Source organism: Callithrix jacchus, chromosome 6 (genome assembly GCF_049354715.1).
Source record: "Callithrix jacchus isolate 240 chromosome 6, calJac240_pri, whole genome shotgun sequence".
NCBI classification, from domain to species: Eukaryota; Metazoa; Chordata; class Mammalia; order Primates; family Cebidae; genus Callithrix; species Callithrix jacchus.
The window spans coordinates 13,516,549-13,540,515 of record NC_133507.1 but is presented as its reverse complement, the minus strand read 5'-3'; the positions used below and the strand labels follow the sequence as shown (position 1 = coordinate 13,540,515).

The following is a 23,967-nucleotide window of genomic DNA, read 5'->3' as shown; positions in this document are numbered from 1 at the left end:
ATTTGTCTAACAAATAAAAGCAGATACTTATTCCTACATTTGTAAATTCTTCGAAAGGACATTGAGTACCTCCTGGCCAAAGCAAAGACCTCCCTCCACAAGATATTAAAATGTTCTGGCCCTCAAGGAGCTCACCGTTTAATGGGCAAGATAAGTGATTCCCAAATTAACAGAGCATGTCTGTGCTGTGCCAGAACATAAGGCACTGTGAGGACACAGAAGAGAAACTCAATCTGCTCCAAATAGCCTCACTCAAGCTCAGAGGCTAGTCCTATGGGGTATGAAGTGTCCACCTTTGCTCTCACAGAAGTGCGAGCTTTATTAACTATTATTGGAAGAGTAGTGAAAGGGAAATATCAGACTTTCTACACTAAGAAAAATTATAGGATGAAATGAAAGTAGTATGCAATTCTAGGTTGCCATTAAGGATCTCCATTTTAAAAAGTTATTTTCATCACTTATTAATAAAAAGTTACATGCATTCATTATAAATTATCAGAAAATGACACAAAATAAAAATAAAACTCCCTTCCAATCCAGCCACTGCCTCATTCAACTTCTGATAGTGTGTATTTTCTCTGGGAATGTTTTTCTAAAAGAATCCTAATACTTAATTCTGTATTCTAAGCCTGTACTGTTCAATGTTCTTAGAAAGCATTTTATATTTCCTATGCAAACTCCAAGTGTTTTTCCACATTCCACTGGGAAGAAACATGTGATTTCTTGAGTCTGTGTGTGGGATGCCAGTGCTTCCAGAATGAACGATGTGCTAAGTAATCCTGGAGACAACCTAGTTGATAAATCAGAACATATTTGTTTTTTTGCCATACTATTATGCACTATCTTATCGATTCATGCTTTATCTCTCCAAATAGACGGTAGTGTCTGTGTGGGCTGGGATCATCTCTTAGAGTATTTGCATGTTCTATGACACTAGTACAGTGCTAGACATATAGTCAGTGTCAAAAAATGCTTGCCTAGATTGATCTGACAGGTCTCAGACTTGGGTAAGAATTTAATCACACACCCTTGGCCTCACAAGCTCAGCGCTTGGCACTCAGTTTAACTGGCCTTAGATGAATAGGGATTTGAGGCAGAGCCACCTGGACCTTCACCCATGAAATCCTGGGACTTGCATGTTGTAAACCTTTGGACTCGTTCAATGTTAGAACCATAAATTACCTAATTCTTCTTAACACCAATTACCATTATTTGATCCCTGAAACACTTGCATTAGTTGACCTCGAACTTCAGTGAGCTCATATCTGAACCTGAGTTATTATCTCTCCTTTTTAATTTTTTCAATTTTCCAAAGAGAAAGTACCCTGAGGGTGGCCTGCCTCTGAGGTGACAGTATGATGTAATGACATTCAGGTCACTGTGTCATGAGCCATTGTCCAGAAAGTGATAACCCCATGTCTACCAATCCATCCTTGAATGCTGAGGTTGGATTCAATCTGGCAAATGGAAAGTGGGTAGCCAAGCTCAGATATTTGCCCCAAACAAACTGCACAGAACTGTTTTAAGCAACCTGAACAGCAGGAAAAAATTACAAAGCAGCAGAGAGAACTCAATGTGATGCTGTCCTGCAGAATCATTTCCTGTGGCAGTTAGGATTTGTTTGGTATCTTCTTCAGTTTGCTGCTTCAAAAAAAATAACAGCTCCTTTTTTCCCCCTCTTTCCCTCCTCCCTCCCTTAGGGCCTCAGCTTGTGTCTGTGCATAAGTCCCGGGGTCTTGGGTGTCAAATGTCAGGCCTTGTACTGAGCTGTCAAAGAGAAGAATGGGCTGAGATGATTGATGACTGGGAGGCCTGAAACCCAAACCTCCACTGCAAATGCTTCTTTTACAAAAAAGCTGGGGCTACCCACAGCGCCTATATTCAAGGTCACTTCGCATACCATTACACCCACCACTGTAGGCTCCCTCCCGACAAGCCAGGCCATTCACACAGGGGCTGACTTCTCAGCCTCGCTCGCTCCCTGTCTCTCCACTGCTCCTCTGCTCCCCTTGCAAACCCATGCCCAAGTGTTGGAATACTTAATCCCAATCAAATCAAAAAGATGAACATAAAGATATGTATTTTTTCATCTTGTTTTGTTTTGTCTTGCTTTTCTTCAGGCTACATTTGCTCCGAGAAGCCATGGGCTGGAGCTTTCTGGAGCACAAGTCAGATGACAAGATTATTAATGGGAGCAGGGCAATGTCATATCTGATTTCATGCATATTCATGAAGGGAGCCACACAGCTGGGACCATGCGCTGTGGAGAGGGAAAATAAAGAGTGCTCTGCTCTCCACCCCTGGCATGAAGAATGTCATTGTGAAGAGGAGGAGCCTGATTGGAAAAGTTTAAGTAATTGTAGCCTTTGTTTTGAAAAATGGGTATAGAATTTGCAGAAACAACAAAACTCCGGCCAAACGATGTCAGTCAATATTGAGTTCTATAGCACCTTACATCTAAGGCTCACCTACCTAGAAGCTCTCTGGACTGAAGTCTGCAGAGATAGAACTTTTGCACATGGTGTCAACAAAATAAATAAATGCTTACAGGAACAAAAGAGAGGAAAAGAAAGAAAAAGAAAGAAAGAATGAATGAATGAATCAGTTTCTAATGACAGTTAAAACATGGACTCTTCTTCCAATGCAAGATCAAGCATGATTAGTTATGTATTAAACAATGTAAAATCCTAAGAGGGATAAAACTTAGTTGGTTACTGAGACCAGGTTCCAATATCTTTTCAGTCCCAACAAAGTAATTGCCAGGAAATTCCTTGCAATCTTAATTCTGTAGCCTAGACAAGCAACAAAGCAGCTGTCTGTACCTTAGGAATTTGGAAATTCTACGTAGTATTACAGAACCTACCAATCAAAGCAAAGAGACAGATCAGGGAAAAGAGTCAATCACAAACATGTTTTGTGCAACTAACTAGAAAGAAAATAAGGTTCTCAAGAGGCACCACTAAGAGAAGAACTGTTGCGAAGAATCTTCTTGGTCATCCATCTGTGCCCAAGCAACCACAGGGAAGAGGGACCAGTGAGAAGACGCCAAACAGCTGTCTGCAAACAAGAAAAGTGGGTATTTCTAGTGTTCCCCTTTTTCTTATTTATGTATTCATACATGCGTGCATGGGTTCATTTTACTCTGCACATCGTTTCATTCTAGACCTATTCTGGGACTGTTTCTTGGAATTATGTAAATGAATATTATTTCAGATATTTTCAGTAAATATTAGTTATCAGCATAATGGAACTCATGCTGCATATTCATTATATTTATTATGGAGATAAAATATGAAATATGTTTCAACCCACTTAGTAACTTCCATATAGTAATAAAATAGGTGATGGTAACCAGATTTGATAAGTCACTCCCTTCCATACACCCAGTTCTGAGTCTCGGTTATCTCCATTTGGGAAATACTGAGTAAGATGAAGGTATGTGAAGCAAGTGGCAATTATTCATTTTTAGCTTTGTAGAACTTCTTACCTAGCTCTAGTTCATATGAGAACAATGGCAGAACATACACAATATGATTTTGTGGCCTTGGAAGGGACTTCTCCCCTCCTTTTCTTTCTCGAGCCATGTATCAAATGCCTGAGTCTGTCTCAAACAATAAAGTGAATTGCAGGGACCCAAATTTCAATCAACACAAGTTCAAAATTTGCAGTTTTGTATAGGTAATAATTTTGTTCCTTTTAATTTCATCAAAAAAATAGGTAGTATAGTTAAATTAAATGGTTTTATGAAATCCTTATGAATAAATATCAAATGTTTTAAATAGAATGCTAATAATAAATTGTTTCATGAATACTACTGATACATTAGGTTTAACATAAAATATATACTAAATTATTTTTTTTTATTATAATGGAGAGATCATGGGGGAAATATGTTCTGCGATCTCCCTTTTGTATCCTCTTTCTCTATTATTATTATTTTTTAAATGAAAGAAAAGCGCTGAAGATGTCTGCAGAATCTCACTACGCATTGCTGAAGAGTTTCAGGATAAGTAAAAAGAAGAAAAGAGAGATTCAAGGAAGTTCTAGGAAGCCAAACATTCTGTCTGTTGGCTCTGTGCTGAGGGTGCCCCCGGTGTGGAGGGGCCTCTGGGAAGGGTCCCTACACAGGGTGGTGTTGGAGGCAGTGCTAAGCTTGGGGTCATGGCTATGGAGGGAGGACTCAGGAACCAGCCTGTGGGTGAGGCCAGGGCAAAGTGGTTTTCAACTTAGAGAAACCTCTGAGGCAAGGCAGCCAGAAGCCAGAGCATGAACAAGACAAACGCAGGGGCCAACAGGGCCAGGCAGGAGGTCTGAATTGTGGCAGGGAAGTGCTGAGACGCTTCAGACAGAGCAAGCTAGACAGCAAAGGTGACGGCCAAGTTTGCATTACCAAGAGTGAGGCTGGAAGGTGAAGACAGCCCATGGCCTCAGCCAGGGAGAATTAATCCATTTATATGTAACTTAATTATTGATATCATAGGATTTACATCTGCCATATTGCTAGTTGGTTTTAATATGTCTCATGTCTTTTTTGTCACCCTGTTTCTTCTTACCTATTGTCTTTTGTATTTATAGACATATATAATATAAATAGTACTTCTAAATATAACAATATAAAAAATAGAATATATAATGTTAGCTATGTAATTATACTAATTATATATTTGTGTATTATAATATATTAACATATAGATGCAATCTATAATATATATTTAATATTAATATATAATATATCAAATATATATATCTAAAATATAAAATGGTAGGAAAGGAAATATCTAGCTATAGTTAATATATTAGGATATAATCTATATATAATTAATATAATATGGATGTGTATCAACATAATATATATCACGTGTACATATGTACATATGTGTACGTGTACATATACATATATGTACAATATGTATATGTGTACAAACATAAGCTACATTGCCATTTGGATTAAATATGTCTCATGTCTTTTTGTATTTACATATACACATATAATACACACACATGCACACACACATTTTAATTCCCCTGTTGATTCTCGGACATACTTTTAGTTATTTTCTATGGCTCACACAATCATTATTATAAAGCCTGTGGATTTACTACCTCAGTCTATTTTTTGTTGCTATAACAGAATACCACAGAGTAAGTACTAAAGTAAGAAATGAAGTTCTCACACTTCTGGAAGTTGAGAGGTCTCATATCAAGGTGATTACATCTTGCAAGGGCCTTCTTGCTACGTTATCCCATGGCAGTAGGCAAGAGGGTGAGAAAGGGCAAGAAAGAGTGAGAACCAAACTCACTTTCATAACAAACTCGTTCTTTAATAAGAACCCACTCCCCAAACAATGATATTCATCCATTCATGATAGGAGAGCTCTCATACGCCCCACCTCTCAACTCTGTTGCATTTGGGATTAAGTTTTCAACACATGAACTTTGGGGCACACATTCAAACCATAGCAAATAGTAACACATTTTTTATAACATGTAGAAATCTTGTTCCAGTATAACTTCATTCTCCCTCCTTTATTTTTTTGGTCATACGTATTGTATCAATATATTTTATCAATCTGATAGTACTGAGTGATAATTATTACTTTAAGCAATCTTGTTCCTTTTAAAGAAGAGGAGAGAAAATAACAAAACTTATATCGTTTTATATATACACACACAGGTTTACCATTTCAGGTTCTTTTTATGTCTTCTTGTGGATTTGAGTTAATGTCTGATGTTATTATTTCCAGCCTGAAAGAATTCCTATGGTATTTCTTATTAAGTGGGTCTTTGTTTATCTAGCTTCTTTATAAGCTGCGTGTTTATCGTTATACATTGTTTTAGATGCACCCCACAAACTTTGATATGCTGTGCTTTCATTGAATATATTTTTTAGTTTTCCTTTTAATTTCATCTTTGTTATTTATTTAGAAGTGCGTTCTGCCATGTGTGTACCTATGCAACTATCTTGCATGTTCTGCACATGTACCCCAAAACCTAAAATGCAATTAAAAAAAAGAAGTGTGTTTAATTTCTAGATATGGGTTTTCCCAGGTATTTTTTATTATGCTTTCCAGTTTAATCCTTTTGTGATCAGAGAATAATACTTGTATGATTTAATTCTTTTAAATATATTAAGAATTGTTTTATATCCCATCATATGGTCTATGTTAGTTTACTACCATGTGCTCTTAAAAAGAATGTGTGTTGTACAGTTGTTGAATGATGATCCAAAACATCAGTTAGATAATAGTACTTAATAGTGTTGCCCAGATCTTCTGTTTTCTTATTAATTTTATCTGATTTCTGTCAATTCATGAGAAATCACAATTGTTGAAATCTCCTACTCTGATTCTGGAATTTTCTACGGCACTCTTTGTCATTTTTTGTTTTTTGCAATTTGATGCTATATACTTAAGTGCATGTACATTGATAATTTTTTATCTTTCTCATAAATTGTCATTTTGTCATATTAAAATATATGTTTTCCTCGGGTATTACCTTTTCTCTTTGTATTTATTGTATCTGATATTAAAACAGCCATTCCAGTCTTTTAGTGCTTACTGTTTTCAGACATACATTTTTTCTACCCATTTACTTTCAATATATCAACTTTACACACACACACACACACACACTATACGTAATAATTATGTATATACTTATACATAATAAGAAATGTATGTGTATATATATATATACATACAAATGTGTTTCTTTCTTTTTTTTCTTTTTTTGAGATGGAGTTTCGCTCTTGTTACCCAGGCTGGAGTGCAATGGTGCGATCTTGGCTCACCACAACCTCTGCCTCCTGGGTTCAGGCAATTCTCCTGACTCAGCCTCCTGAGTAGCTGGGATTACAGGCACGCGCCACCATGCCCAGCAAATTTTTTTGTATTTTTAGTAGAGACGGGGTTTCACCATGTTGACCAGGATGGTCTCGATCTTTTGACCTCGTGGTTCACCTGCCTCGGCCTCCCAAAGTGCTGGGATTACAGGCTTGAGCCACCACACCCGGCCCACAAATGTGTTTCTTATAGGCAACATGAAGTAGGTTCTTGCTTTTTAATCCACTGTAGCAAGATTTTCTGCCTTTTTTAAAAACTGAAATGTTTGAACCATTAACACTTAATCTATCTATAATATGGTTGGATTTAGAGATGCCATTTTATTACTTATTATTTAATGTAGGTTTTCTTCTCTTCTGTCTTTTAAAAATTTAAGGATTTTTAAATTTTTTATTTTAATATATTGATTGGTTATCAGTTTACATCTCTGAATTATTTTAAGTGGTTACTTTACAGATTTTAATATACATATTTAACATATTGCAATTAATATTGCAACACTTTATGTAAAATGTAAACCTTTATTACCGTATCACTTTGTTTTCACAAGGATCTTCATTTTATAGTTGTCATATGTCATCGACATACCTCAAAATCCTCATCAGACAATATTATAATTTGGCTTTAACAGTCATGCACACTTCATGCTTAAAGAGACAAAGGCGATCATTTATCTTTACACTGCTATTTACCATTTCTATTGCTTTTTTTAAAAATTCCTAAATATCCATGTTCTTCTCTATAGGTTTTCCCTACAGTATGAAGGAATTCCTTTAGCATGTCTTATAAAGCAGGTCTTTCAGGTATACATTTTCTTAGTTTGCTTTTATCTGGAAATTCCTTAATTTCTCCTTTATTTCTGAAGAATACTTTTACAGCAAATAGAATTGAGTTGACAATTCTTTCTTCAGTATTTCAGATATTTAAAGAAAAAAGGATATTTAAAGAGAAATCTACCATCATTTAAATCGTTCTTCCCCTACATGTAATGTGATTTCTCTTTACTTTCTCTTAAAACTTTTTCTTTATATTTGGTTTTGACCCAATTGTAATATATTTAAGCATAATTTTCTCTGAATTTATTCAAGTTGGAATTTGCCAATCTTTAATCTATAAATATGTCTTTCACAGAATGTGGTAAGTTTTTGAATGTTACTGCTTCAAACATTTTTTTCTGCCCCAATCTCCCTTCCGTCTTCTGAACTACAGTTACACATACGATGGGCCTCTAATGCTCTTCAACATGATCCCAAGGCTCTGTTCATTTGTTAAAAATCTTTTCCCTCTGTTCTTGGGGCAGTTCCTATTGATATATCTTGAAGTTTGTTTACCTTTTCTTCTGTTCTTACCATTTTGTTATTGAGCCCACTTTATAATTTTTAATTACTTAACATTTTTTAGGTTTAAGTTCACATTAATGAATGAAACATTGTGTAATTTCTATTTCTCTGTTGATATTTCTATTTTTATCAATGATTTCATGTGTATAATTTACATACATAATTACAAAACCCTTGTTAAAGTATTTGTCTAATACCTCCAGCATTTAGATAATCTCAGGCTTGGCATATTGTTTTAGCCTTTGCAATTTTATTGTTTTTGCTGTTGCTTCTGCTTGTTTCACTTTGTATTGAAAAGTTTGGGTTGTACCCTAGACATCATAAACGACATGCCCAGGGTACCATCTTGTGAAAATCCCCCAGAGAATGTTGGTATTTTATTTTTACCAAGTGCTGCACTTAGTTAGGTTTAGATTGTAAGTTAAATGGTTCAATTAGATTAATCCTCCAAATCTTTGCTATACTATTTAAGTTTGTCTCATGTGTGAACACCTCAGAGATTAGTCAGACTTTTGTACAGGTCTTTCAATTCAGTTCTCCAGTCCTCTATCACTTTAGCTTGTATTTATTCCACATGCATACTCCTCGGGGACTGGGCTGAAAGACTTACATGTGCAATCAAGTCTCTTTTCAGTTGTCTAAGCTTTAGCTAAACTAGTATGTGTCTGTACTACATGTGTAACTCAAGGCTTAGGCTAAGACTTATATGTGTATACTCACAGAATGAGATGATCCTCTTCTCTCCCTTTCAGCATCCCCCTTCAATAATCTGTGACCTTCAGGGATCCCTTTCTCTGGTTCCTGTTGCCAGAAAGATGGTGTTTCTCTCAGATTTTAGCTGAAGGCTTCACCCCTGCTGCCATGCGGCTCATGACTAGGCATAAGAGAGGTAATGCATGGCAGAAAGAGAAAAAAAAATGCTAGGAAACTTAGCTCTATGTAGTTACTTCTCCAAATTTTGGCTCCACTGTACCTGCTTTTTTGTTTCTGCATTTTGTCCAGAGACTTTAGTTGTAATTAATTACTGGAAGGAATGGGCTAAAGTGGGCTACATCATCATGCTGGTGTAGGAGCATCTTTGACCCCCTTCCTCCTCCCGCACCATCACATAGAAGGTTTCAAATAAGAGAAGTTAGTTGCTTGCTATGTGGGAAATGATATGATGACAGAGTTGTTGTTGTTGAATTATTTAGTCTAAATTATCGCCGAAGGTGACCTGAACTAAGGGAGTGCTACTAGAATAGAAAACAACAGTAGATTATGAGTGAGAATTGACAGAACGATAGGAATGATGGGATATGATAGGTGGCAGAGAGGAGGAGTCACTGATGAAGGCCTGGTTTTGATTTAGTTTCCCATATATTTGGCAGTGTCCTTCATTAGAATAGTGAGAAGATGAGAGAGAATTTGGGAGATGGGAAATTTGGGAAATGAGATTTTCAATCTGTACATGTTAAGTTTGCGGTTTCCATGGGAAATCATGGTAGAGATGTTTTATGAGCGCTTTATAGAATCACTAGCATGAAACGGTTGCTCACACTTACAATGAAAATTTTAAATACACCTTCATGATCCAATCACCTCTCACCAGGGCCCTCCTCCAACAGTGGGCACTACAATTCTACATGAGATTTGGATGGGGGCACAGACCCTATCAGTCAGAGAAACCCTGAAGCTAACACCAAAAGTGGCCTCTTACTTCATGGATGTTCTGAATAAGAGATCAGTGGGACATTAGCAAAAGACTTCAAGAAGGCTATCTTGTTTGACTGTACTTCCTTCTAAGTGTCAAGGGAAAAACACATTGGTGAAATCCGGAGTGTTAGATCTGGGAAAAACACAGCATAATGGTTAAAGGTGCAGAATCAGGAACTGGCTTCACTGAGTTCAAATCCTAGCTTCCACACAAAATACTTTTTGTGTTTTGTGGCCTTTGACAAGTTAATTTACATCTCTATGACATATTTTCAGCACCAGCATAAAAAAGAAATAATTATACCTAATGATATAATTGGTAAATGTGGTGAAGATCATAGAATTTTAAATAGCAAAGTATTTTTACAGTGCCTGATTTTTGCTAAGTGTTATCTGATTAATAATGCTGGTGTTGCTGTCAGTAACAGTATTAGAAGTAGAATTATTAGGTAACGATTATGTTGAATCATATGAAATGAAAACTTTTAAGGTAAAAATGAGATAAAATATAGGCAATTTCTTGTGATCAGATTCATTCATGTACATATTCTTGGTGTTAACCACTGAGAAGAGTAATTCTGAAACTTCAGGTTACTACTGATTTCTTACTCTGGAGAAGGGTATCTGTCATGGTTTGGCTCCTTGTCCCCCCCTAAATCTCATCTCAAATTGTAATCCCCACGTGTTCGGGTGGGACCAAGTGGGAGGTGATTAGATCGTGGGACCAGTTTCCCCATGCTTTTCTCATGATAGTGAGGGAGTTCTCATGATATCTGATGGTTTAAAAGTTGGTGGCAGGTCCCCACCCCTGCCTGCCACCATGTAAATGTGCCTTGCTTCCCCTTGACCTTCTTCCATGATTGCAAGTTTCCTGAGGCCTCTCTAGCCATGCAGAACTGTTAGTCAATTACACCTATTTTCTTTATAAATTACCCAGTCTCAAGTAGTTCTTTAAGCAGTGTGAACACAGACTAATACATACAATCTCTAATAATGCAAATTCAATGACCACAGAGCATGAAAGGCATGGTCAGGTTCCTGGGATACAAACAGAGATAGAGACTTGTATACGGATAGAAGTCTTGTATCACCTACTAGGTGATAAAAAGTCTGTAAGCTTTGTGAGGTTCCAAGGGAAGGAAAGAGCTTTGAAGCAGACTCAGGCTGTGATGTGAGCAGCCCTGCCACTGCCATGTGATCTGGCAGATAAATTATATTAGATACATCTGTGGTTGGAAAAGATGTCAAAGGGACAGCAAGAAAACATATCTCTGCCCTTTTAGCACTATCATCAGAAGGAGATAAAATAGATAACAAGTTCAGTAACCATCTGGGTGCCTCTTCTATAACTGTGCCTAATTCATGGTAAATGAGCAAGTGCAGCCACCATAGCCTGGGAAGTGCATGGTGACTATGGGCATGCAACCCTTCCGAAATGAGACTCTTGGTCACCCTAACAACCCACCGCACGGGAAGCTACCTAGACCTGCAAAGGGGCCAGCTTAAGATGAGGGAGATCAAGAATGGCCAGTAGGAAAAGGGCATGATGAGTAAGTAGTGTTATAGCCTCATGACCAGCAATCATGGTGGGGACTGCAGTATGTCCTATGAACCTCTTCTTATGTTTCCTCAGGAAAAGAAGCCACCAGAATTTGGAAGACTCTGAGCCCCAAACTTACATGAAGCAACTGCATTTAAGTACAGCAAGGGGAGGACTAAGATGGATGCTATGAGATGCCCACCACATCCCCCAGCACTGAGGCTCCCATACTTCCCTTGCCAGTTTAAGTACTGGGACTCACAGCTGGAGTTGAGAGCCTTTCTCCCCCTGGTGAGTTTCCTATATGAAAATGTGTCACCTCACCCAAGTTCATGTGTCCTTCCTTGAGTAACCCACATGAAACACCTGATCTGTGTAAAAAACCTAGTCCCTTACTCCCCTAGGGGACAATGAAATGGTACCATTCTAGCCCAGCTCAGACATAGGTTATGAATACACTACACTCTGATTTCTCCTTCTATCGAATTCTGTTTTCCTCCATCCAAGAAAAATATAGATCCTGAAAGCACACCCCAGAAAACTCCCAAACCACAATATCTGACTCAGAGCCACCTCGGGAACCTGACATGTGACATACTATTTAGTTCTGAATAAGCACTCAATTCTTCTTAGCTATCGTTTTTTAATTGATCAAGCTGGAGCTGATGGGGTCCAACCAGGAAATAACTTTATTCTCTCTACCACTTGCTCTGAAAATTAACCAATGCCACTCCTAGATAAAACATCAGGCAGATCTTTAAATCTTCTGATTCTCTTTAGTAACATAAGCCATCTTCTCAACCATAAGTAAAATGGCCGTCGGGTCCTCTCACCTCCCTAGGTGGCCTTCTTGGGTGGTGGTTTTTGTTAGATTTGTTTTTGTTTGGTTTGTGGTTTGTTTTTGTTTTCAGAAAATTCCAGAAAACTACCGAAGGGCCTAGACTCCATGTTTGAGAAACCCACACTATCATAGTATTCTACAGAAGTCACACAATATCCTTGCCTTTGCTTTCAGACATCTCCAGGTGGTGGTGAGACATCATCAAATCCTAAGAAACAGTGCACTTGAAGGTTTTTCACTCACTGCATCAAAGAGGAGAAAAATATTTCTCTCCACTGCCTAAAGGTATGTTCTTTCTTTGTCTCGTCAACCTCTTCTCTTACAGGCTGGCGATCCGTTATGAAAGATGCTGGGAGGATGAGTTCTATCACATCCTGATGTGGTAGCTCAGCTCTCCCCCTTAGGCTGGTAGAGTTCTTAGAACATTATATATTTGTCAACAACTGAGGCCGTGGCCCAAAAGGAGATTTAAAAAATCCCTCATTAACATCCCATTATAATTATTATTAACAGTAATTACATGTAAGGGCAAATGCCACTCGTTATTTACTTGGAAAATTAATTATGTAAAAAATTGTTAGCAAATAATTTCCCCATATGGTTTTTTGTACTGGATGTATAATACAATGTAGATTGAAAGTGAATTATTTCTTGTAACATAAAGACTAGATAAAAATCTGTAGATTGAAAGTGAATTATTTCTTATAAAGAGTGGGTAAAAATCTGTAGATTAAAAGTGAATTATTTCTTACAACAGAAAGAGTAGATAAAAATCTGCTTTCACTGACTGGCAGTTTTGGAATTTGCAATCTCTCTTTGTCTCTGTCTCTGTCTTTTTCATACACATGTACACACACACAAACACACAACTAGTTCATTTGTTTCATAAACGTTTTAATTTGCTTCTAAATTATGAGCTACAGGATGTTACTGGCAGACACATTTCCACAAACAAAATATTATGGATGCAGATAGATTATTATATTATCAATAAATCAAAGGATAATTAAAACAGGATAAATGGAGTATTTTTGCTATATTTTTTGGACCCTTGGGTTTTGAATCACTACCTACCTTTTGCTCTAGTTCATGCAAACTATGATGGAATGAAAACAGCTTGAACAATCAATCAAAGCTCATTGAACAGTTATATTTTCACACTTCTTATTAACTTATATATTTACATCACTTTTTAGTCTTTCTTTAATCAATAATACTTTCTCTCATCAATAATTTATAGACATAAAGGAAATAAGAATAAAAATAATTTGCCTGCACACTATAACCACTGAAGACATGGATATGTGATTGACAGTCCATAAGAAGCATTATCTGAGATCCACAAACTCCAGAAATATTTGACTTTCACATCACTGTTGTAGGTTCTCAAAACATTCCATTTTTAAATAGATAATATTTTGATACTGTAGTTATTGATTTAAAGAAGACATTAAAAGACCCTATTACCGTTTTAAAGGCGAGAAGTGTTTGGAGACTTTTGATGGACACCTGGGACAAGTGGTGAAGATAAAGGGGAATCATTGAAGGAATTTCCACCAGAATGAGGCATTATCAGACTTGCCACAATGTGGTTAATGGATGAGAGACTAGGGTAGAGAGACAGGGTGGCCTGAAAGATGGAAGAAGAATTAAAACTTCATTGCAACAGTCTAAAAAAGAGATGGTAATGACCTGAACTAGGATTGTAACAGGATTTAGAGAACTGGATAGACTCTGAACAAAATGCAGAAGGAACGCCTTTACCTTTGGAAATTCCTTGCTTGTGGAGGGTAGGGGTGAAGAAGAGGACAAAGATGATGTGAAAGTCTGTTTTGGGTCACAAATTAGATATGGTGTCACTTGCTGAGATAAGGATGACAGTAAGAAAAATAGAAATAGGTTTTTGTAGGGAAAGTAAGCTTCAGCTTGCAATATTTTCAGTTTAGGGAATTTGTGCTTAATTTAAGAAGCTGTTTCACCTGAGGTCATTTCAGAGAATTCTGGAGATAATTGATGATCTTGGTTAGTACAGACAGATTATAATATTATCAATAAATCAAAGGATAATTAAAACAGAATAAATGGAGTATTTTTCACTATATTTTTTGTAACCTTGGGTCTTGAATCACTACCTACATTCTAGTTTAAGCAAACTATGATGAAATGAATACGGCTTGAACAATGTATTAAAGCTCATTGAATAATTATATTTTCACACTGATTATTAACATATATTCACATCACTATTTTAGTCTTCCTTTCTTTAATCAATAATACTTTCTCTCATCAGTAATTTATAGACATAAAGGAAATAAGACTAAGAATGAAAATAATTTGCTTGTGTGCTATAACCACTGACGTAAAACATGGAGTCTCACTTCATGACTATTATATTGTGGTGGCATCATCATATAAGGTACTCATCATCACCTACTGGTTACCATTCTCTGAACATAGTACTCATCTGATAGATTAACTCATGGTTTGTGACTGAAGCATTAAATTCTGTCAGGATTACATGTGTTCATTATCTATCCCAAGTAATATACAAAGCAACAGGAATTAACATAAACCTTAAAAGTTTCGTTACCTGTATCATCTTGTATCTCATGAAATAAGATCCATGTCACTAACTTCTGTTAAAAGAACTTCTTAAGACTAACTTTTTAAGATCTTTAATAAACTCTTTAAGCTCTTTTAAGAATTCTTCATTTATTCCAAATTGAGCCAGTTAACAAAAATGAGCAAAAATGAAAATTTGGAGAAAATTTTGTGATAAGAACAAACTTTAGAGCTCAGTGGCTTCTTGCATTTTTCTAGCCCTTTCAAGTAAGGCTGATGCTCTTGCTAAATATAAAATCCTATATTAATTTTCCATATTTTACACTACTGCATAACTTCCGCAATCAGTAGAGTACTGGATAATTTAAAACACTAAAATATGCCATTTTTCTCATGCCGATATACCGAAGAAAAATCCACTGATAGAGATTATAACAGTGTGAAGAACTTGACAGGGAGATCAGAACCGAGGAAATAGCATGTTAATGACATTCAATATTCTCCCTGTGTCAAGTCATCAGCATTTTTATTGCCGCTATTTCTCAGCATACACTATTAGAATTTATTGAGTCAATCTGTCTCCATCACCTGTGTTATAATATATTTTATTCAATAAGATATGGAATAATATTTATCTTTCAACTCCTGTGACTGGCTTTCAGGACAATAACTGCTTATCAACCAAGGATTACAAGAGTAGGAGAAGTTGTACATTTTAATATCTGATCCGTGGGTTGTCATTTTAGCATCTGCACATTTGGTATTACGAAGGGTGCAGACTTCAATTTAAGAAATCACTCAGATTCCAAAGTTATGGCAAATGATGGCATCAAATTATGTTTACATCAGTAGCAAGGTGAAGTGTACTGCATGAAGTTGGGGAAGGAAAAGACTTGAGTCTGAAGTCGACTCTGCAAGACAGTTAGAGTAGATTCTCTATATCAGAAATAAGAGTTAAGCTCATGACTGAGCTCATTCATCTCATAAAAAAATAGGAAGGGAAAATGATTTTTTTTAATGTCTCAAATAGCCCTCATTTAAAATTGAGACAGGAATGAATCTGTAAGTTATGTCTTCAAGTTGTCTGTCTGAATCTGGGGCATTCAGGGAAGCACATTGTGTCTGATTTTCCGTGTCAGCCACTTGGAAGGAAAACTAGACTGTTGATGGCTGCGTGGTTCTTTGGAGCATGCCTGTAGGTTTCTGTCATCCACGCAATAGAGTTAACTAAGTTCCCAACTTTCTGCACTGTTCAGCTCCCTGTTGATCTGTCACCTCAGGTAATTTTGAGAAAAGAAAGAACTGAGTCTTTTATTCCCCTATGTGCTTTGATAAACATTTATTTCATATCTGCTTTTTTTTTAGCTTTTTCCTCAGAAACCCCATGTCAATGTGTGACAAAGAGGTGTCACAGCAGTGACATGATTGAGTTGGTATTTGGTGGTTTCACCTCCGAAACGAAGGGGTCCAGAGAACTCCTGCTGGTAAAAAGCACTAATTCATCTGCTGTTAGCTTTACTCACCAGGAAGTCCCCTCTCCCAGTCAGAGAGCAGAGAAGTGCACAGAAGCTACTTCCTGTCAGGCAGTTTATTGCTCGATTGTGTCAACTATTGCTGACCTGCATGAGTGGGTCAGGCAGCAGGTAAAATACAGAAATATTTGCCCTCCAACAAGATGTTGAGTTGTCATCTCAATGTGTGTCCTGGTGGCACCCTGTGTGCCCAAGGAAGCCATCTTTGCCACTCTCTGCCTCCTTTTATTTATTTTTTTAATGTAGCCTGAGTTTCTTACAATTATACAAATTTAAAAAGTCAACTTTCTATGCCCCGACCCACATGTGCTTACTTATTTATTCCATATTAGAAGAAAGTGAAAATAATTGTGGATGTAGAAATCATTGTATTTTGAATTTGAATCCCAGTTGAGTTATTTACTGGCTGTTTCATCTTACATGGACTCCCTCCAAGCTGCATTCTCTTTGTCATTAATGCCTGCCTTTAAGGGCCCCATGGTAAAGATAAATGAAATCATATATATAAAGGGACCACCTCTCTGCGTGACTCATAAGTAGGTGCACTTCCTTTCCTCAGGGGGGCACAAAATGAAACAACTAAACTTTTTTATAGGTTATATTATCCTCTCAAAAGAAAACAGACAAGAGTGTTGCTTGTTGGTTCATTTATTTATTTACTTATTACTGCATAGGAAGAGGGAGGCAGGAAGGAGGAAGTGTGGTTAGGAGAGATCATGCATTAACCCCATTGAGAATTGCTCTAAGTATGTGTTTTGTGTATCCTACTTATATCTTCTTAGTGTCCCCATTTTAAAAGCACAGCCTTTCTTTACTTTGCCACTGGGCAAGACAGTAACAATAAGATTAAAAGGAGTGTATCTGGTTTAAGATTTGTCTTTAAGCTTTACTGAAGCCAAAAGAAGGTGTTATATTCCCGGCTTAGCGAGAGAGTGCTTGGCACAGGAAACCTCAGCCTCAAATCCTTGGCTGTCCTCCATAGATTTGTGGTTGCTTTGTTGTGTGTGTTTACTTTTGTGTATTGGAGGAGAAGAGGAGGTACTAGAATTGGGGTGTGACTTTGGGGAAAATGGGTTGGAGATATCTGATAAAGAGATGTGTGGGTTTGGATGAGTTACCAATGTTTGTGCTCTGGCTTCAGGACTAGACAGTCTTATGTACACATGTGAGCTCTACCAATTGGGACAGGTATTACTGTGGCTAAGTGCATCAACCACAAGGCACTTTACTTATATGTTGTAGGGGAGAAGAGTATCTATCTCATGGAAACTAAATGAGCAAATATATGTAAGGTACATGGAGCAGTGACTGTTCATTGCTCATTACACATTCGTTTCCTTTTTAAAATATGGCTTCTTTCCTTATATGCTGATAGAATTCAATGAAGAAGAATGACACTGTGACATCTCTTCTTACACAAATGTTGATCAATGAGATAGCCACTTTAGACCTTAAGCTTTCTCATAGACAATCTATCTCAAAACTTCTCTTTCATTAAATAAAACTACACTTCCCTGAACCATATGTGCTGATTAGGTGTTCAAATGATATGGTTCTCTGAAACCCACATGACTCCCTTTATTGTATATGAAAATGAACAATCCAATTAATCATCAAGACTGAAGCCAGCTCCTAATCACTCAGATGCCCCTAATGGAATGGTAGGTTATTGAATATTTATTTAATGAATTATTGAGAACCTACAAAATGCCAGACACTGTTCTTGGTGCTGGGGATACAGAAATAAATAAGATGTGCAAAGTCCCTGAACTTCAGAGCTCACAGGACAGTGATGGAGCCATACTAACGATCAAATACCTGCATGAAGTGGTATTTGGTCCTGATGAAATTCTCAGAAGAAAACCAAGGCAGGATTCTGGGATAGACAGTAAAAGAGGGAAAGGTCTACTATAGACAGGAAGAATCAAGGAAGTCCTCTTGGAAGAGGAAATGTATCTGAGATCTTAATGAAGTGAAGGAGAAATCCAGGCAACGATCTGGAGGAACAATATTTCAGAAAGAGAGGACACAGCAACCTGGTATAGGAGAAGATTAATACAAAGAACACTGTGGTTGGGGCTTAAGAGTGCCGACATATGAGGAAGAGAAATGTGACAGGTAGGATATGGGCCATGTATTAGTCTGTTCTCACACTGCTATAAAGAACTACCTGAGAAAATTGACTCACAGTTTCATAGGCCTAACAGGAAGCAGGCCTCAGGAAACTTACAGTCATGGCTGATGGCAAAGGGGAAGCAAATACCTTCTTCACATGGCAGCACGAGAGAGAGTTAAGGGGGATGTGCCACACACTTTTAAACCATCAGATCTCATGAGAACTCACTATCACAAAAGCAGCAAGGGGGAAATCAGCCCCCATGATCCAATCACCTCCCACCAGGCCCCCTCTCAAACTTGACATGAGATTTGGGTGGAAACACAAATTCAAACCATATCAAGAGATAATCATGAACCAGAGAGAGTCAGACAGTGTAGAGTGGGCTGATCAATGTGGATTTTATCCCAAATGCAAGATCAAGCTCTTGCCAGGTTTAGAGCCTGAGACTGCTGTTATCTCTTTCATAGTTTACCAAAATTACTCTGGCCACTCGGAATTGACTGTTAGTGAACAGCGATGTACAAATTTCTGCTGTGAGCATTGTTTAGTTCATGCAGTGTGACTCCATGGTGAGCATGGATTGTACAGCCCACTCCTCACTATTGGGCTGACTCTAGGCAAGGCACCAAACTTGGAGCTTTTGTGTTCACAAATGTAAATTGGGAGGAAGATGACCCACCCTCAGGACTCTTCTGAGACAGTAATAAAGGGCAAATGTGAAATGCTTGGCGATGTGCCTGGAAAATAATAAGTGCTCAAAAGTGTTAATTCCTGCTTGCTCCTCATCTAATGACTCTTCAATTATTCAGTTACTTAAAGATAGTTAGCCATTACCATGAGCAAGGTGCTTTGGTCATTACAGAGGGTATGGGATCTCATGTCTCCCCTCAGAGGACTCTCAGCCCAGTGGAATCGGTGGAAGGTAACACGGAAAAGTAGCAGGGCAGATAGATCATGGTTAGCCAACCACAGTAATTGCTAATGTCAAATGATGCATGGAGTGAGTTCCAGGGAGATTCAATGGAAAGACAATAAACACAGTGGAGTTGCCAGGGATGCCTTTCGAACCCCTGCAAACCTCAGGGCAGTGATTGAGGAAAGGGCGGTTGAGTATCAACATTAGCCGCATGTCGTCAACAAAGGATACTTAGTGAACAGAGAAAGTATTACTTTGGCAATGGTAGAAGATAAGGTTGGAAATATATGATAACTCCAGGCTGGAGAGGTCCTGGGATACTGAGTAAAGATATTTTCTTTTGTTTTGAGGCGGAGTCTCTCTCTGTCACCCAGGCTGGAGTGCAATGGCAAAGTCTCAGCTTACTGCAACCCCTGCCTCCCAGGTTCAAGTGATTCTCCTGCCTCAGCCTCCCAAGTAGCTGGGACTAATAGCATGTGCCACCATACCTGGCTAATTTTTGTATTTTTAGTACACATGGGGTTTTACTAGGTTGTCCAGGCTGGTCTCAAACTCCTGATCTCGTGATCCATCTGCCTCAGCTTCCCAAAGTGCTGGGATTACAGGCATGAGCCACCGTGCCCAGCCAGTGCATCTTTATACTCCGTGACCTGCAATTACCAACACTGAAAACAATTATCTTGAGTTAGAAACCACTCCATCTCTGTGTTGCCCAGCTGAGATGAAGGGACTGATTGAGGTGCCACAATGTAAGGGAATCCCATTACTAGTGATGTCTCTGTGTGAACAAACACATCTCTCATTCTGAAATGCTTTAGTTAGACAGGGAGGAGTCATACAAAAGGGTTTGTATAGTCAGAGAAGATGAGGGAGTAGAGAAGTTAGAAAAGCATGTAAAGAGAAGAGGAGAATGTGCTCCCCAACCCTGCAGTGGCATTTAGTAAACCACCTTGCAAACACACAGCCATGGAACCTCATGATGAATTTTTAACACAGTAAATCATTGTCATGTATGAAATTATCAGTGGTGAAGAGAATAGCCAAAAGATTATTTGTTTAATTTCTTTAATGCCTGTTACCCATCACTAGGTCAAAAACATGCTTTCTTCTAACACAAATTGCAGAAGGCTGTGTGCTTCTGGACTGACACCCACCTATTAATAGGTGTCTGGAAAATCCATTTTCTGTTGTATTTGTTAATAAATCTTAGTAAAGCATGAATTATAAAGAAATGCAATGTCTTAGCTAAAGAAATCAATAATGCTTTTAAACACAAACTCATTAGTATTAAAGATTATTCCCATTTTTCATTATATTGAGAAAGAAAACGATAATCATATCAATGCATGACATCCATTGAACTAACATGATGTTAAATGTATTGTCTAAAAAATTTAAATGCCCTGTACAAATCAGATTTTATTTATTTACTACTCCTCCTCCCAGCAATTCTTCCCCCACATAGATACAATACTTTCCAAAGGGTATATGAGACAGCGTATAAAATATGCATACAGCGCACTGAGAGAAAAATAGATAAATCAAGAAATCAGAGAATTGTGTATTACTATTAAAAACAGCATGTCATATAAGTGAGAAAAGGAACCATTAATACATCATCTTCTTTGGAAGTAGTGTCTTTTCATCCTATAATCTAAAAGTACTCTAAAGATACGATACTGTTAATGGTCCCATTTTATTTGCCCAAGTAATTCATTTTCGAAAAGATTAATATTCAACCAAATGTCAGGTAACTTGAGATGACTGTAGAAATAAGAAATATTCTGAAAAATAGTTTTCAGAATATCTTGTAGGTCATTTAATCATGATTTTTCACTGAGTGCAGGTAAGCAGGTATTAATAATACTTGATGACGACAGTGAAGTCAATGGAATATTGTTTGTGCATGCTGATCCAGAGCCCCAGTTATATTCACATGGATTCACACATCTACATGCGCTTGTGTTTCAGTATGCGTAGCTTTGTGTTTACTTGCTTTGTGTAGAGAGACAAAGATTTTCCCAGAAGGCAACTACAGAAGGGGACTATCACATTTCTTAGTTCTCGCGGTGTGCAAGCCAGTACTGCTCCAGGACAACCACACGAGTGGCTTTTTGCCAAAGCAGGATTTGAGCATTGTGTGGCAGCTACTTGTCCTTACCTGTGACCATACCCCAAGGTAATTGTAACAAGTCCTGGATTCCTTACAGGTAAAAGTGTGAGGTGGAGACAGTAGTCTCCATGTACTCAAACCACTTAGGGAGAAGAACTAGGAGTGTGGAAATCATGCTAATGCTTTTATAAGGAATGCATATCTACAAAGTGATCCAGTGCCACCCACTGCTCATTCATCCAATCAAAGAATACAATCCACAGAAGTCCCTCAAGAAAGCAAAGTATAATTTCTTTAAAGCATCCTAAAAGTTTAGTGGTAGATTTGGCCTTAGTGGTGAATTTCACTTTAAATATTTATTACAGAGTGTTGCTATATTTTCTCCTCTTTTTCCAGTTGATCTTCAAAGGAGCATATTTCATTAACAAACCATGGATATAAAATATGAAATCAAGATCACCTACTGCAGAGAAGAAGCCAAACATCACTAAAAAGAATTAGTTTCTTTCACTGTCTAGAAATTTTTCATGGAAGACCTTGGCTGGCCTTTTGATATTAAAACTTCCTAACAAGTATTACACAGGAGTTTTAAATTAGAACTTGCTGTCACAGAGACAGTTATAAACTCTTAAATATGTCCTTTCAATGCTAAGCTCCTGTAAAGTATGCACATGGCCACAGCCAAGAGGCTCCCTGACAAGTAGCAGGGTGAGATCACAGAGATGTTTGCAAGCTGCCTGCAAGGCCCTGCAGGTGGCCCTGTGTTGTATGTGTCTGTGCATGAGTGTGTGTGTGTGCTCAAAACAAGCTACACATTTCTGCTTCTCGAATCAGATACTTCCTTCCAATGAAAACTTCTAATAAAAATGTACATCATATTTTGTAATGATATCTGCCAACTGAAGAGGGATGTTCAAACTCACATTTTATGCATTGGACTAATTTAATGTTGCATTTTCTCAAGTAGCAAGAACTTAAAACATCATTCTATCCTATGATTATAGATAGTAGAGACTCATAGTTTTACACACTATATAAGTTATGGATGATCCTTTAAGAAAGGGTTTTTATTATTTATCATTCTCTTTTTACAAAACAGAAAATGAATATATGGGGTCAATGTCACATCATAGAAATAGAGTGGGGATGGGGGCAAGAGAAAAAAATTTAACTTTTCACTTCTTTGATTCCATGTTTTATTTTGTTTATGTGATATTTTCCAACAGCAAAAGTCTCCTCCAAGGGCTTGTTCTGGAGATTGCATAATGGACTTTGCTTTTTCCTATCTGACCAGTAGAGCCCGTAATTAGTACTTAATTATAGTTTATATGGCCACTTTGACCAGAAAGAAAATAGTAGCTTTGTTACAGTCAATGAAGTATTTAAAGCTATTCCCAGGCTGAGGATGGGTTTATTAAACACTTGGGTAAGCAATAATAAACTTACATTGATTGGGAAACTCAATACATTTCTTTCATGTGCTGCTTACGAAAAAAAAAATCAGGTGGAATTGAAAATAAGAACCTTGTTTGAATATATGAACAGTACCCAATTCTCTGCAAGGCCAACAGACTAGGGGAAATGTAATCCCTCCCTTTAAGAAAAACTGACTCTCCAAAAACATGAGATATTCCTACATCATGCTGACTTTGACAAAAAGGATGGACACAGCTTAGATTATAAAATAATAGGTAATAAGTCTTGAGATTCAGACCTGAGCTCAGCACTTTACCTGTGGATAAAGGTTAAGTAAATTGCCCAAGGTCAGAGAAAAAGAATTCAAATCAAGGGAGTTAGTTATATCTTGATACAGGATCACTTAAACTCTGAGTTTCTAAATTTGCCTTCTTCAGACTATGTAAAGAAGGATGCTGCTTGTGTGAAAGTTAGCTTTTTATTATTACATTTTAAAAACGTAATTTATTCTTGGATGGCCTTTCTTCCAAAATGAAACCTTGCTGGGAGACAGCATGCCCTTCTCTCTATAGAAGCTGAAGAGACTGGCTGCTCATTTTCCCATCTTCCCCTGTTGTAGGGGGACAAGCATGTGCCCTAGGGCCAGCCAATAGCATCCTGGGACATGAGTCGGGGCTAATGATGCTCACAGGTGGAGCAGAAGACTATTCCTTTTGGCAGCAGCAGATGCAGCAGCAGCAACATCAAATTACCCATGTGTAGAGGGAGCTGAGGTGCCAGAAATGCTGTGGAGGTGATAGGAGTCACAGCAAGAAAGGTTTAGTAATGGTGGGCAATGTGCTGTAGTATCTGTGTTTGTCAGGGCAAGAGTGAGGTGCTTACAAGCCTGGTCCTGACTGCTGCCCCCTTTCTTTTAGCCTCTGTTTTCTATGCCTGCCTCTCCATTCTTCTCATTTCTCTGGTGGCTCAAAAAACAAATGTGTTTCCTATTTAAACCCACTAGAGTTGGTTTGTTGCTTGCAACTGAGATACCTGGTAAACACTAGATAAT

The 23,967-nt window shown here is 37.6% G+C and overlaps 1 protein-coding gene across 30 annotated transcripts in view; it reads left to right on the top strand.

Annotated features, from left to right (window-relative positions):
* The window catches only part of LOC103793610 (uncharacterized), a 592,261-nt gene that overhangs the window by 515,039 nt on the left and 53,255 nt on the right, over positions 1-23,967 (top strand). For 23 of the 30 annotated variants that reach the window (XR_013519259.1, XR_013519258.1, XR_013519256.1 and 20 more), the window contains 3 exons: positions 2,121-3,072; positions 11,511-11,708; positions 12,433-12,543. The gene's annotated coding sequence lies outside the window, so the exon portion shown is untranslated. Of the gene's footprint in view, positions 1-2,120; positions 3,074-8,407; positions 9,072-11,510; positions 11,709-12,432; positions 12,544-23,967 lie in introns of those variants that run through there. The other 7 variants (XR_013519261.1, XR_013519257.1, XR_013519254.1 and 4 more) reach the window with 3 other exon arrangements.